The sequence below is a fragment of the Lutra lutra genome, chromosome 1 (assembly GCF_902655055.1).
Source record: "Lutra lutra chromosome 1, mLutLut1.2, whole genome shotgun sequence".
Taxonomy (NCBI): Eukaryota; Metazoa; Chordata; class Mammalia; order Carnivora; family Mustelidae; genus Lutra; species Lutra lutra.
The window spans coordinates 123,677,230-123,693,351 of record NC_062278.1 but is presented as its reverse complement, the minus strand read 5'-3'; the positions used below and the strand labels follow the sequence as shown (position 1 = coordinate 123,693,351).

The 16,122-nt window shown below is 38.0% G+C and overlaps 1 long non-coding RNA gene across 1 annotated transcript; it reads right to left on the bottom strand.

Annotated features, from left to right (window-relative positions):
• Positions 1 to 999: 999 nt before the first annotated feature.
• On the bottom strand, positions 1,000 to 4,313 carry LOC125103644 (uncharacterized). Its single transcript, XR_007128456.1, has 3 exons — positions 4,184 to 4,313; positions 1,475 to 1,738; positions 1,000 to 1,368 (listed from the first exon to the last, which is right to left on the bottom strand). It is a non-coding gene; the product is annotated as an uncharacterized LOC125103644 (long non-coding RNA).
• Between the last annotated feature and the right edge of the window lie 11,809 nt (positions 4,314 to 16,122).

Sequence of the window (16,122 nt, the reverse complement as noted above, 5' to 3'; positions counted from 1 at the left end):
AAGCCCATTGTATTAACCACTATGCTTTCTACCTCAGTGACTTCTCCCTTGAAAACATGAATTACTTTTTTTTAAAGATTTTTTTTTTATTTGAAAACATGAATGACTTTAAAGCGATCTCATAAAAGCCTTCTTGCCCATTATGTACATTTTTACTGAAAAATAGGAAACTGTCCTTAGTAAAAACATCCCACAGACTGGAGTTCCACTTTAGAATATAGTGCAAAGAATGCCCCTGGAATTATGTAACCTAATATCTTCATATCTGTACCAGCTTAGATCAAACTACAAGGCCTTCAGCTTAAATTCAGAACAGGCATACAGACTGCCAAGCAACTCATTTATAAGAACAGATTAGATGAGTGACTGAGCAAACTGTCAAAACATCTGGACCAGCCCTTGGCCAGCAGAGCAGAGAATCTAAAGCCCAGCTGATTGTCAAGGCTGCCCATCTGTGAAAAATGATTATGGAAGAATGTTTAAAGGAGATCCAATGAATCTAGTGTTCTGGATACTTTAGATTTTAACTTTGAATTAAGTGAGCTCAAGGGATTTTCATGCTGATCATTTTTTTACTCAAAATTGATTTTGCTGAACTGCCCTTCAGCCAATATAAAAGAAACAGAATTTCTAAGTTTTGTGGAACTTGCATGTACCATAGTGATATGTTGAAGGCAGCTCTGTCACTGCTTTCCATCTCTCCTCTTGTAGGACTATGGAAGAAAGTCCATCAGGCCTTGCCATCAGGGAATAGATGTGCTAATCAAAAGAAACTGGTTTGTTCTTATTTTCTCTTCTCCATGAATTGTTTAACTAATCTTGTTTTCCCTCTCTGCTTTGGCTTCAAGGACCTTAAAATCCAAATCTGTAGCTTGCCTCTGACAACTAGCCCTACCTTAGAAAAGCCACCATTTAGTGTAAAAACGACACCTTGGTTTCAATTTTTTTTTTCTTCTTACTTTTATTTTCCTTCTCTCCTCCATTCCAGATTTCCCCAATTACATACGGTACAAGTTCATTTTGTTGCTGTGTTTGAAGTACGTAGGCATGCTGATTCAAATCCTTTTTAGAATATTGCAGGGTAAAAATAGAAAATACTTTCAAGACAGAAAGTCTAGGTTGTGTGAATTATATTTAAACCCAGACATTAAAGAAAATAACCAGGGCCAAATAATGATTCTGTTTGCAACTATAAACCCCTCTTCAGTTGTTTCACAGGCTTCTCAATTCTGGCCAGGTCCCTGGCTTGTCCACAGTTGTTGCCCATAACAGAGATTGCCAAGGTTCTGGCTACCCACCATTGGCAGGGGTGCCCTGTTTTTCTTGCCAGGAAGCTGCTTGTCTCTCTGGAGCACAGCCATTTTCTGTCTGAAAATACAGAAAATATTTCTCAACTTATCTGAAAAATATAAGCCCAGCTTATCTGTAGAAAGAAAAGGAAAGCGGGGAAAGAAAAGAAAAATGTGACCCTTACCATTCTCCCATCTGTGAAATTGTGTTTTATCATTAGAGAGACACAAATATGCAGATGGACTCCAGAAGGAGTTCCGACCTATTGGCAAAGTGATTGACTGGATAAACCACAGGAAGTTCCCAAGTTGTGCAGCAACAATTTTTTTTTTTTAAAGTATTTGAGAAAGAGTTTGGTTTTCTGGAGGAGCTGGAAGGGTGGGATCCAGTCAGGAAGTGTCAGCAAGAATCTGGTAAGGGTGTGATGAAAGCGTTGTTGAAGTGGCACCTGTGAAATAGCAAGGAAGGGTGAATTTGAGAGACTTACGAAATCAGAACAGCAGTATATCTGAGCAATATTGCCCCTGGATTTCTATACACTGAGCCTTGAGGTTAGAGTTTTCTAGTGTTTCCGAAGTATAATGCCAAGACCTCATTTATTCAGTTTAATGTAAGGTTTATATTACTAATATTCTATTTCAGTCTTTAGAAGGTCCCTCTATAAAAATAGAGTATTTCCAAATTATCCATGAATGTGACGTAAGAGTTTTAAAGTTTAACTCTGCCTTCCCTTCCTTCCCAGGGTGGCTGGTTCCGTGGAAGGGAAAAGGAACACAGGAAAGGTTAAAATGGTGTAATTTAAGCCCAAGGTAGGTTTTTCTTTTCTGTAATGCAAATGCATGACAGAAGCTTTGATTGCCGCGACATCTACTTCAAAGAAGCATCCACTTCAGAGATGGCTATCTTGAATAAACTCATTGCCAGCCACAGGAGTAGATAAAGAGCCAGGCCACACCTCCCCCTCTCACCCGCACCAAGGCTCCTCTGTTTTAGAGATCTTGGTCGGTTTCAACAACTGAGCGTTTGGGCTATTTATTTTTTTCTCTTACTACACTTTAAATTCCTGCTCTTATGTTTTAAATTCACTAATAAAGAATGACTCTGCAAAACCTCACCCTCGACCTTAATAAAAGCAGATCCGCAGGTACACTCTTGCACTCTCCCAGGCTCCCTCTCCTACCTCTCTACCTGTGACTTCGCTGTGTGGCCCCATGTGCATCGTGTAATTTCCAGGACATGTAAATAGTATACTCCCCCCCCCCCCGCCCAAAATATACTGTTGCTGAAGGTGTCTTGCAATCATAATAAAAACCACAGGCTGAAAAAAAAGAAAAGAAAAAAGAAAAAGAAAACCAAGCACAAGGCTGGTCCAGCCACACATTGGTTATCTATAGGGCACAAAAACAAATGGAAATGACACAGAAAGCAAAGGGACTCCACAGGTTGTGTAGAAATATTGATCAGCTTGGTTTTCAATAGATGATGTAGTAGTGTTATACTTACCATCTGTCCCCTTCTGATTAAAGAGCTCCACCTGCCCAGGCACAGAATCCTCAGCTACAATGGGGGGGGGGGGGGGTGTGGTCACTGAGCTAAGACAAACACTTTTAAGTACCAGCCCATTACATGGTCCGCACTGGATGTTCCACAACACAAACCCAGAACCCATGCATGTAATTGAAGTAAATATCACGTGTTACCAGCATTTGCTTTAACTCTTTCCTTGGGCTGTTTTCATTTGTTTTCTCTTTGTAAAAATGGCTGCCTTCTAGCAACGAACTGCTCTTCCAGACTTCCAACTGTGCACCTCCCTAATTTATCCATAAACTCAGGACACCAACATTATAAGTTGCTAAGCCTCTAAATTTAGTACGTGCAAGAATCATCTAGGGAGCTTCTTTAAAATGCAGTTTCTAAGACTCACCCCCATGGGATGTGAATTTAATAAATATGGGATAGAGCTCAGAAAGCATCCCAGGGGATTCAGATCATATGTTGGGAAGTACTGCTAAGTTGAACCCAGCAATACAATCCACAAAGCTAAAACTCATAAATTACTATTTCCCAAGAATCCTTTGAGAGCATGGCCCTATGCTTATGCATGAGTTGATTTTTCCCAGGGCGTAAACTGACACAAAGTCGTGTTGGGAGATGCCTGTGATCCCAGTGTGTGTTTGGGCAGGGGCAGAATTTTCTCCCTAGGGAGAGGTGCAGCAACACTGATTGCTTAATATTACTCCACCCTGGAATTTATTATTAGTCATATAAATTGACTGAGCCAACTCCAGTATTGCCAGTTTGTTTTACGAGCATTCTCGGTGGGTAGACCCTACAATTCACTTCCCTCTCCACTCTGAGTAAACGTGCAACCCAACTCATAGACCAGGCTACTGAGCTAAAGTCTGAATGATCCCTAAGGTCATACAAGCTTTTCTGCATTGTTTTGGAGACTACCCAAAAGCCACCAGGGTTGCTGAGAATACCAGTTACTTGATCCGGTGGAGTAGGAGGCGAATGATTGCTGTTACACTCACTTTAGAATTGAGAAAAACTATAGGTTCCTGAAAGATTTATTCTTGAAGGATGACAACCTGGTTGTTTCTACAACCCTCCAAACTATGTTCCCAACCTCACCTAGTGTCCTGGCACCAAGAGGGGTGTCCTGAGGCCAGCATGGCACCCAGACTTGTTGGCTTTAAGTACATTAGTCCCACCTTCAGTCTCAGTATACATGGATAAATCTCCTCAAAGTTAGGCAAGTCAGGGACCATTAAAGCAGCTGTGGGTTAAAAACTACCTTATATCCCCATCCCAGCCTTCCCTACCCCTAGTGCGTCTCCATGCCTAACCACCGCAAGGTACACACCTCTAACTCATGAAGTTCAGAACTCACCTTTTGGGAACATCATGAACACGCTATGAAGGCACACACATGAGTTGTGTCTCTCCACAATGTCTGCTTTATTTAGTCATGAAGCAAAGTTGACAGAATGATTAAGCAGGTCGGGATTCTAAACTCAGGGACATTTCACTTCGTGTTTAACTTGGCTTCCTACATGTCGCACGAAGCAAAGCACAAGACAAGTCACACAACAAACAAGATAGAACAGAGGGTAGGAGGTTAATAAATAAAATGCAGTCAGTCTGTGAACATGCAGTTGAGGTAAGACCTCAGTCCCGTATGGATCAGGTCTTGGCCCTTACTGCTTCTTACGTTCAAGCCGTGAAAATCTTTGTTCTTTTCAGAGATTGATCAGGCAGAGCCTTTGGCAGCAGCTCCCTTTCTGAAGTGGTCAGACACAGAGGGATCAGTGTCTGAAGAGTCTGACTTGTAAAAATCCTCTCTTTTTATTTTTTTAAAGGGACTTAATCAGTCTTGGGCCTTTGCAGACCTCCTCTGTTTCTGCTGGTTATCAGTTCTGAGAGTATCATCAGCTGATGCTGGTCTCAGAGATATCTGGTGTTAGCTGCAATGCCCTTAGCTGCTTGAGTCATTGCTTGACACAGGTCCCTGCTTGACCATAGTGACTCCATCTAGCTCTCTACAGGGGATCTCCTTGGGGGCTTCACTCTCTGCTCATTACTGGCAATCACCACCAATGGAAAGCCAAAGCCCTCTGTGGCCAGAATTTTTTTTTTTCCTTTGCCTTGTCTTGGCTAGAATTTTTGTTACCTTTTGCAATGGAAAGATTTTTCTTGCAGTTTCAAGAATTTTCCATGGACAGAGAAGACAGGGATGTCGAGGAAACTCCAAGAAGCTAGAATCCCATGAATCCAATAATTAGGATGTGGTTGGCTAAAGAATGCTTTCATATGTACCTTCTACTTTTTTAAAAAAATATTTTATTTATTTATTTGAGAGAATGATTGAGCAAGAGAGAGCAGGGGGAGGAGCAGAGAGAGAGGGAGAAGCAGACTCCCTTGCTGACCAGGGAGCCTGATGATCCTCAGACTTGATCCTGGGACTCCAGGATCATGACCTGAGCCAAAGGCAGACGCTTAACTGACTGAGCCACCCAGGTGCCCCTGTACCTTCTAGTTTTTAAAGGAATTACTATCAGCTCAATTAATGATAATCCTTTAACATCATACTTAGTGGTGAAAAGCTGAAAGCTTTCCCACTAAGATCAGGAATAAGACAAGGGTATGTACTCTCACCAATTTTTATTCAATATAATCTTGGAAGTCCTAACCAAAGAAATTAGCAGGGTGGTAGGCAGAAGGCCTCCAAACTGGAATGGAAGAAGTAAAATTGTCTCTCTTTGAGAATGAGCAGATGATAGGATAATAGGGAAAATTCTTAAAACCCCATCAAAAAATGTGTTACAATTAATAAATTCAGAAAAGTTGCCGGATTTAGCATCAATATACAAAAATCAGTTGCATTTCTATACACTACCAATGAACTCTCAGAAAGAGAATTTAAGGAAACAATCTCATTTACAATAATATCACACAGAATAAAATACTCAGGTAATGATTTAACCAAGGAAGTGAAAGATCTGCACTCTGAAATGTATAAAACATTGATGAAAAAATTGAGGAAGACACAAATGGAAAGATATCTTATTTTGATGGTCTGGAAGAATTAATATTGTTAAAATGCCCATGCTATCCAAAGTAATCCACAGATTCAATGCAATCCCTATCAATATTCCAATGGCATTTTTCACAGAATTTTTTTAATCCTAAAATTTGTATGGAACCACAAAAGACCCCAAGTCGCCAAAGCAATCTTGAAAAAGAAGAACAAAGCTGGAGGCATCATATTTCCTAATTAAAGACTATATTGCAAGGCTAATAATCAAAACAGTATGGGATTGGCATAAAAACAGACACACAAATCAATGGAACAGAATAGAGAGCTCAGAAATAAACCCATACAAATATACTCAATTTGTTTTTTAAGTTTTTATTAATCCTAGTTATTTAACATACAGTATAATATTAGTTTCAAATGTATATGGTCAATTAATTTTTGACAAAGGATCCAAAATATACAATGGGAAAAAATATTCTCTTCAATAAAAGGTGTTGGAAAAACTGGAGAGCCACATGCAAAAGAATGAAATTGGATCCCTATCTCTTACCATATGTGAAAATCAAATCAAAATGTGTTAAAGTCTTAAATATAAGACGTGAAGCTATAAAACTTCCAGAAGAAAACACAGTGGGTAAACTCCTTGACATTGGTCTGAGTGATGATTTTTTTAGATTTCACACCAAAAACAAAGGTTAAAAAAGCAAAAATAAACAAGTAAGACTGCATCAGATTAAAAAGCTTCTGCACAGCAAACAAAACCATTATCAAAATGAAAAGGTAACCTATAGAATGAGAGAAAATATTTGCAAACCACACATCCATTAAGGAGCTAATAACCAAAATACACAAGGAACTCATACAACTTAATAGCAAAAAAAAAAAAAAATTTTTTTTTAAAGGGCAAATGACCAAAGAAGACATACAAATAGCTGACAGGTACTCAAAAAGGTACTCAAGATCACAAATCATGAGAGAAATTCAAATCAAAACTACAACGAGAACATCTCACATCTGTTAAGATGTCTACTATCCAAAAAAAAAAAAAAAAGAGAGAGAGAGAGAGAGAGAGGTACCTGGCTGGCTCAGTCAGTAGAGCATGTGACTCCTGATCTTGGGGTCATGAGTTCAAGCCCCATGTTGGTCATAGAGCTTATTTTTAAAAAAATTTTAAAGACAATATATACAATAGAAAAGCCATAAAAAAGAAGGAAATCCTGCCATTTGTGACAACAGGGATGGATTTTAAGAGCATTATTTCACTAAGTGAAATAAGTCAGACAGAGAGAAACAATATATGTGTAAACTTAAAAAAATGGAACTCATTAGAAACAGTGAATTAGTGGTTGCTGGGGGGAGGGGTGGATGGATGGGTGAGAGTAGTTAAAAGGTATAAAATTCCAGTTATGAGATTAGTAAGTTCTGGGAATGTAATGTACAGCATGGTGACTGTAGTTAATAATATATTTGAAAGTTGCTGAGAGTAAATGTTTAAAATTGTCACCATAAAAAAGAAGTAACTATGAGAGGTTATGGTTGTGTTAACCTTACTGTGATACTCAATTTGAAATATGTATATATGTCAAATCATCACACCTTAAACTTACACAATATTATATGTCAATAATATCTCAATAAAGCTGAGAGAAAAAAGAGAAGCGATAAAAATTCCTGGCTAGAATGTGAAGAAAAGGAACCCTGTACAGTTGGTAGGAAGGTAAGCTATCAGTTGGTAGGAAGGTACAGCCACTATGGAAAACAGTAGGAGGTTCCTCAGGAGATTAAAAATATAAAATTACCATATCATTCTGCAATCCAACTTCTAAATATATATCCAAAGAAAACAAATCACTGTCTTGAAGAGATACCTATGTTCCCATGTTCATTGCAATAATACTCACAATAGCCAAAGTATGGAAAAAATCTGTGTTGGTTGACAACTGAATGGACAAAGAAAATGTGAACACACACAGGAATATTATTCTGCCTTAAAAAAGAAGAAAACCCTGCACATGGCTGAATTTGGAAGGCATTGTGGTAAATGAAATAAGCCAGCGGAGAAAAACAGATACTGCAGAGTATCACCTATATGTGGAATCTACCAACAACAAAAAGTCTAACATGCAAAAACAGAGCAAAAGGATGGTTGCTAGATGGGACACCTGAGTGGCTCAGTTGGTTAAGTATCCAGCTCTTGATTTAGGCTCAGGTCATGATCTCAAGGTTGTAGGACCAGGCCCTGAGCCCAATAATTAGTGGCAAGTCTGCTTGAGATTCTCTCTCTTCCTCTCCCTCTGCCCCCCACCCCTGCTCGATCTGTCTCTCCTCTCGCTAAAAGAAATAAGCAAATCTTTTTTTTAAATGATGGTTGTTGGAATTTGGGACTGGGAAAAATAGGGAAAGGCTGGTAAAGGGTATAAATTTTCAGTTATAATATGAATAAGATCTGAGGATCTAATGAATAACATGGTAACTATAGTTGATAATTCTATACTGTATAATTGAAATTTGCTAAGAGAGTAGAACTTAAGTGTTGTCATACACACAAAGGTAACTATGTGAGGTGATGGAGAGATAGATGTATTCATTACCTCTGTGAGAATTCTTTCACAATGTATACATACATCAAATCATAGTGATATATACTTTTTTATTTATTTAAATTCAATTAGGCAACATACAATGCATCATGAGTTTCAGATGTAGTGTTCCATAATTCATCAGTTGCATATAACACCCAGTACTCTTCACATCACATGCCCTCCTTAATTCCCACCCACCAGTTTATCCCATCTCCCCATTCATCTCCCCTTCAGCAACCCTCAGTTTGTTTCCCAGAGTTAAGAGTCTCTCATGGTTTGTCTCCCTTTCTGATTTCTTCCCATTCAGTTTCTTTCCCTTCCCTTATGATCCTCTGTGCTCTTTCTTATATTTCATATATGAGTAAAACCATATAACTGTCTTCCTCTGACTGACTTATTTCACTTAGCTTAATACTCTCCAGTTCCAACCATGTAGATGTAAATGGTAAGTATTCATCCTTTCTGATGTCCATTGTATATATGGACCACATCTTCTCTATCCATTCATTTGCCAATGGACATCTTGGCTCCTTCCACAGTTTGGCTATTGTGGACATTGCTGATATGAACATTGGGGCGCAGGTGCCCCTTCTTTTCACTACATCTGTATCTTTGAAGTAAATACCTAGTAGTACAATTGCTGGGTCATAGGATAGCTCTATTTTTTAACTTCTTGAGGAATCTCCATACTGTTTTCCAGAGTGGCTGCACCAACTTGCATTCCCACTAACAGTGTAAGAGGGTTCCCCTTTCTCCACATCCTCACCAATATTTGTTGTTTCCTGTTCTTTTTCATTTTAGCCATTCTGACTTGTGTAAAGTGGTATCACTTTGTGGTTTTGATTTGTATTTCCTTGATGACAAATGATCCAGTCATGAAGTAGGTAGAAGACATGAACAGACACTTATCCAAAGAAGATACACAAATGGCTACCAGACAAGTGAAAAATGCTCAATATCATGTCATCAGGGAAATACAAATCAAAGCCACAATGCGATGTACACTTTAAATATATTATAATTTTGTCAATTATACCTCAACAAGACTAAAAGAATCATTAAAGAAGATTTAGTGCAGACACTTACCAGTCACTAAAGTGTATATTTAAATAAAGTTTATAATCTAGAGAATATGTAAGTAAATATAAACACCTGGGTACAATTAGATACATTTTTCATTAAGTTTTTAACTATTCTATAAAATTATTTAATCCAACATTTTTTTTTCCATAATATAAAACTACCTCCTTCCTTGTGAGCAACTTTTGCCAACTTTAGACTGTTGGAATGGATAGAGATGGGTCCTTGAGGAATGATGGAGGTAGAAGAAACACTTGGGGTCTAACAAAGTTAGAACAAGTTTTTGAAGCAAGGAAACACCAGCTTTAACATGTCAACAGGTAGGTGAACACCAAACTGGTGTGATCAATAGGTACTATGAAAACTCTACTTCCTATAATTTATTTGTTCATTGCATGCATAAAACTTCACCATTACATTTCTTCATCTCAGCCAAATGTCAACACTCATGGGTGATTTTTGTTAGTCATCTATACTTTTCTGTGAAAGATTTGCAGATTCTTTTGTAAGAGTAAGTTTTAATAGATGAGATAGGAAAAATAGGTGAGTACAGTAACCCCTAAGGGTATTGGGAGAGGGATGGAAATCTGAGAGCCTCACAATTTTGGCTACAGCTCTTCTTAAGCTCATGTAACTGGTTACAAGCAGTTGGCATTTAGGGCCTTTACCAACAGCAGACCTATATACACAATAGGAACATTGTTCTTAGGGGCAATAGAACAAAGTTAACAACCATATACCATTTCCTCCCACATTTCTTACTCTTTGGATCTAGATTTCCTTGGCAAGATACCTGATATTTGCTGTCCTTCCCCATTCTTTTGGCTTACCAGACCCTGACAGGGAAAAGGCCTTAATAATATGTGCATAAACCCATGTTTACATAGTCAACTTATTTGCATAAGATATCAAGAAAATTCAATGTGAAAGAAAGATGGATTTTCCCCCCAATAAGTGATATTGGAACAACTAGCTATCCATAAAGAAAAACAAAGGAAATTTGATCTCCCTCACACACCATACAAAAATAATTTTGAAGTAGATCATACATTTAAATGTAAAAGCTAAAATCATAAAATGTCTAAAAGAAAATATAGGAAGATATATTACTGAACCTTAATGTCAGTGAATATTTTTTAAACATGACATAGGCAATAACCATGAAAAAAGTGGACTTCATCAAAATTAAAAATGTCTACTCATCAAAAAACATCCATTATGAAAGTAAAAAAGACAAGCTATAGACTGGAAGAAAATTTGCAATATAAATATATACATGTGTGATGAAGAACTCACATCCAAAATACATAAAGAACTTTTCCATAGAGAAAAAAAGGAAGAGACAAGACTTGAAGAGAGGCGTCATGAAAGAAAATATCGAAATGATTCTTACACCACATACAAAATAGATGGAAGACCTAAATGTGAGACAGAAAGCTGTAAAAATCCTGGAAGAGAGGAGAGGCAGAAACCTTTTGACATCAGCCGTAGCAACTTTTTTTTTTTTTTGATATGTCTCTTAAGGCAAGGGAAACAAAAGCAAAAATAAACTATTGGGACTATCTAAAAATAAAAAGCTTCTGTATAGCAAAGGAAACAATCAACAAATCTAAAAGGCACCCTACAGAATGGGAGAAGATATTTGCAAATGACATTATCTGATCAAGGGTTAGTATCCAAAATGTATAAAGAACTTATACAACTCAACATTCAAAATACACATAATCCAATTTAAAAATGGGCAGAAGACATGAACTGACATTTCTCCAAAGAAGACATCCAGTTGCCAATAGACACATGAAAATATGTTCATCATCACTTACCATGAGGGAAATGCAAATCAAAACTACAATGAGATATCACCTCACACCTGTCAGAATGGCTAAAATTACCAACACAGGAAACAACAGGTGTTACCAAGGATGTGGAGAAAGGGGAACTCTCATGCGCTGTTGGTGGGAACAAAAACTGGGGTAGCTACTCTGGAATACAACATGGAGGTGCCTCAAAAAGATAAAAATAGAACTACCCTACAATCATAGTAGTACTGGTACTACTTGGTATTTACCCAAAGAATAGAAAAACACTAATTCAAAGGCATTTGGAAGTAGCCCAGTGTCCACTGATTGATGAATGGATAAAGAAGATGTGGTATATATATGATAGAAGATTATTCACCCATAAAAAAGAATGAAATCTCTCCATTTGCAACAAAATGAATGGAGCTAGAGAGTATTGTGCTACGCAAAATCGGTCAGTCGGAGTAAGACAAATGCCATATAATTTCATTCATATGTGGACTTAGAAACAAAACAAATGAGCAAGGGGGAAAAAAGGGAGAGAGAGAGAGAAATAAAGAAACAGACTCTAAATTATAGGGAACAAAGTGATGTTTACCAGAAACATCACTTAAATAGATGATGGGAATTAAGGAGTGCACTTGTCATGATGCATACTGGGTGATGTATGGAACTGTTGAATCACTATATCATACAAATGAAACTAACATAACACTGTATGTTAACTAAATGGAATTAAAATATAAAAAGGAAATATCCAAGTGATTGCTAAGCACATGAAAAGGTGCTAAAAATTATTACTCATCAAGGAGATATGAATTAAAATCACAGGGAGATACACTATATACTCACAGAAATGTCTAAAATTAAAAAGACTAACATAACAATACCAATTTTTGAAGTGGACGATGAAACCAGAACTTTCATGAATTGTTGATGGGAGTTTGAAATGGTAAAACGACATTGGAAATTTTTTGGCAGTTTCTAATAAAGTTAAACATACACCTTCCTTATATCCCAGGATTTCCACTCCTAGGTATATACTCAAGAGAAATGACTTATTTATAGTAGATTTATTCAAAATAAGCAAAAATAGAAATAACCCAAATGCTCATCAGTAGAATAAACAAACATGGCATATGCATATAATGGAATACCATACAGAAATAAAGGAGTAAACTATTTGATAAAAGCAACAGCATGGGTGAATGTCAAAATCATTTTGCTGAGCTAAAGAAGCCAAACACAAAAGAATATTTATAGTATGAGATTTCTCTCATATGTGGAATTTAAGAAACAAGACAGATGAACAAAGGGGAAGGGAAGGAAAAATAAAATAAGGTAAAAACACGAAGGAAGGCAAACTGGAAGAGACTCTTAGCTATAGAGAACAAACTGAAAGTTCCTGGATGGAAGGTGAGTAAGGGGAAGGGATAATTGGGTGATGGACATTAAGGAGGGCACGTGATATAAGGAGCATTGGGTGTTATATGCAATTGATGAGTCACTAAATTCTACCTCTGAAACTAATAATACTCTACATGTTAACTAAATTGAATTTAAATTTTAAAAAAGAAAATCTATAGTATGAGCCCACTTATATAAAATTTAAAAACTGGAAAAATACTGGTTGAGCAGACTGTAGTGACTGGGAAGGGATATGAGGGAACTTTCTGAAATGATGAAAATATTCTATAACATTATGTGGGTGTATACAACTATAAAAACTTAAGCACCTATTATTGAGGTAGACATTAAAAATGTGTTCATCTTGTCGCATATAAATTGTACTTCAATTTAAAAGAAATGTGGGAGGGGGTAGGAATCCCACATGGAACCCCAAATATATGCAATCCAGATGGGAACTAGGTACTACCCAGCCAAAGAGATCAGTTTGGAGAGGAGAAAACTCTATGCCTCCCCAGGAGTTTGGCTGAGCTCTAAAGGCTCACTCTCCTTATTTCCTTCTGCCCGCTCTATTTTGCTACACAGCAACTCAGGCATGAAACTCTGACAACGAGTTCCCTTAAAAAAAAAAAAAAAGAAATCCACTCCTACCAACCATTTTGTAAGTTTAGTCAACTTTTTTAAGCTTGAGGTTCAAAGTCACAGAGAACAGTCTCATCTTAAAGCACAGGCTGGCCCTCTTGAAACCTGGCTAGCTGAACTGTGTCCCCTTCTCTCCAAATGCAGAATAAAAACTGCTTTTCTCAAGACAAGATGCCAGCCTTCACACCCAGATCACAGAGTCACAGCTTTCTCCCCAAAGGCCTGGACAAGGAAGTTCTTTCATAAGGATAGAGCACTCCTTCTGAAAGGAATTCTTTCAGAGAACTCCTTCTTCTCTGTGCTTAGCCACACCACTCTGGCTGAAGCAAAGAACGGAGGCAAAGCTTTGCAGCTAAGTCCTCTTTCCCCCTCCCCTATTTCTTTTCCCCCTCCCCTCCAAGCCCTGGGGGAGCTCTGAGAAACCTTTAGAGCCCTTGAGGGCAATTTGAAAACTACTGTACTAACATGGGGGGAGGAAAGACTGATAAAAGTTGAGTTTGAGAAAGGAGCCCTTTGTCCCGTGTATGGAGTTGGAGCAGAGCGAGAGCAGAGATTCTAGTTCCATGAGTGTTGATGGCACTGGGCCCTTTGAGGTCTGCCATGGTCACAGGCTGCCACCCACCAACTGGCTCAACAGCCCACGTGCATCTCTAACATAATGTCTCCTGAACAGGGGCTGTTGACCCCCAACTCTCCTCCCCTCCACTGATGCTTCCTCACCTTCCTCTGGGCTCTTCCTCCCACCTCCCACGGTCTTAGCCCCTCCTCCAGGTCTACCATTATTTTAGTTGGCAGGACTGACATGGCTTTCCTCAGTTCCAGTGTTGGCCAACACCTCCTTGAAGGCTGGTTCTGCAGTTCTCTGCAGTTCTCCGCAAAGCCCTTGTCCAGCGCTAATGATGACAAGGGAAGCCCGCGCTTCGTAGTCCTCTGAAAAGTATGAGAAACTTATTCATATCATTTATAAAAAGTAGCTATTTTATGAGAAAATAATTGGGTTTGCCAAACAAGTCTTATTCCTGTCAAAGTTCATCAGAAATTTGTTTATGTTATCAAGAAAGCTACTTTCTTCTCAGAAAGAGATTACAAATTATATAATACAAAAAAAGTTCTGTCCTAGACCATATTTGAAAAATAATTGTATTTCATGGAAGCTAACATCTGGCTACTACAGGAGAGACTCTTGTGCTTCTTAGTGAAGTAACAAGACAGAAGTTTAAATTATTGGTGACTTACTAAGATGGAATAAATTCAAATTAAGCAAGATCTTCATATACCCAGCGCTCCTGTTTTGTGCCAGAGATCATTGGTATGTTAATGTTCCCTACCCTTCTCTCCTTTCTCATTTTCACAGATTTAGAATGTCCAGTCTAGCATTTTTTTTATTTCACAAGACTTTTTATGAAATATGATTGAAAATCAAATTTTTATAACTAAGGCCTCTGAAATATCAAGACTCACTATTTCTAATTTCTGCATTACATTAGCAATCCTTTGACTAAATTCTTTTTTTTTTAAGATTTTATTTATTTATTTGACAGAGAGAGATCACAAGCAGGCAGAGAGGCAGGCAGAGGGAGAGGGAGAAGCAGGCTCCCTGCTAAGCAGAGAGCTCGACGTGGGGCTTGATCCCAGGACTCTGGGATCATGACCTGAGCCGAAGGCAGAGGCTTTAATCCACTGAGCCACCCAGGCGCCCCTGACTAAATTCTTTTGCCAAGGTCTTCATTCTCCCTAGGATTTGCCTGGGAAAGGGGGAGAGGTGGTTTTCTTTTCCCAGTTATACATTTATATATTCAGTATTGACGAACTTGTTTAAATATGTTTTCATTCCTATATATCCAAATTCTATTTAATGGTACAGTTATCTTCCTGGTCATCCAAACAAAATACCTCCATCAAACACTGATTCCCTTTTTTCTTGTCCCTGCTTTCCTCCCAATACTCTTTTTATAAATTGTCATACCCATTCCTCTCCAATTCACTTGACACAACATTGGATCAGGATTAACTTTTCATTGTTCCACTTCGAAAACCCCCTGATCAATCTTTCTGTCTTTAAGATCTTGTCCCTCAATCCAGCCTACACATTGCTTCCAATTTTATCTTTCTAAAGCACACACGGTTTCTGTACAGCTCAAAAATTTTAGTGAACTCTGTTACCTGACAATTAAAGTTTAAAATCTTTCACCTGTTTCTATGATCGATCTTCAATCAACCTTACCTCTTACTTTTCACCTCACCATGAGCATTGCCAGGAGGAATAACTTTGTCCTCCTTTGGGGCACACACTTCAAATGGGGTCTTTACAACCATTTTTAAGGCAATGTGTTGATGCAGTGGTAGCTGAGACTCTAATGGAAGATATTAGAGGAAGCAGTATAAAATATAAAAGCGAGGGGCACCTGGGTGGCTCAGTCATTATGCATATCCTTTGGTTCAGGTCATGATCCCAGGGTCCTGGGATCAAGCACCACGTCAGGCTCCCTGCTCATCAAGAAGCCTGCTTCTCCCTCTTCCACTCCCCCTGCTTGTGTTCCCTCTCTCACTGTCTCTCTCTGTCAAATAAATAAATAAAATATTTAAGAATATATATATATATATATATATATATATATATATATAAAAGCAAGAATAAGACATATAAACAAGGTGTTTAAAAGGTAGTGCTTTTTTTACCTCAGCTTTTTTTTGGGGGGGGGTGTAACTTAGATACAATAAAGTCCACCCATTTTAAGTGTACAATTTCATGAATTTGGATAATTGTATACCATTGCATAAC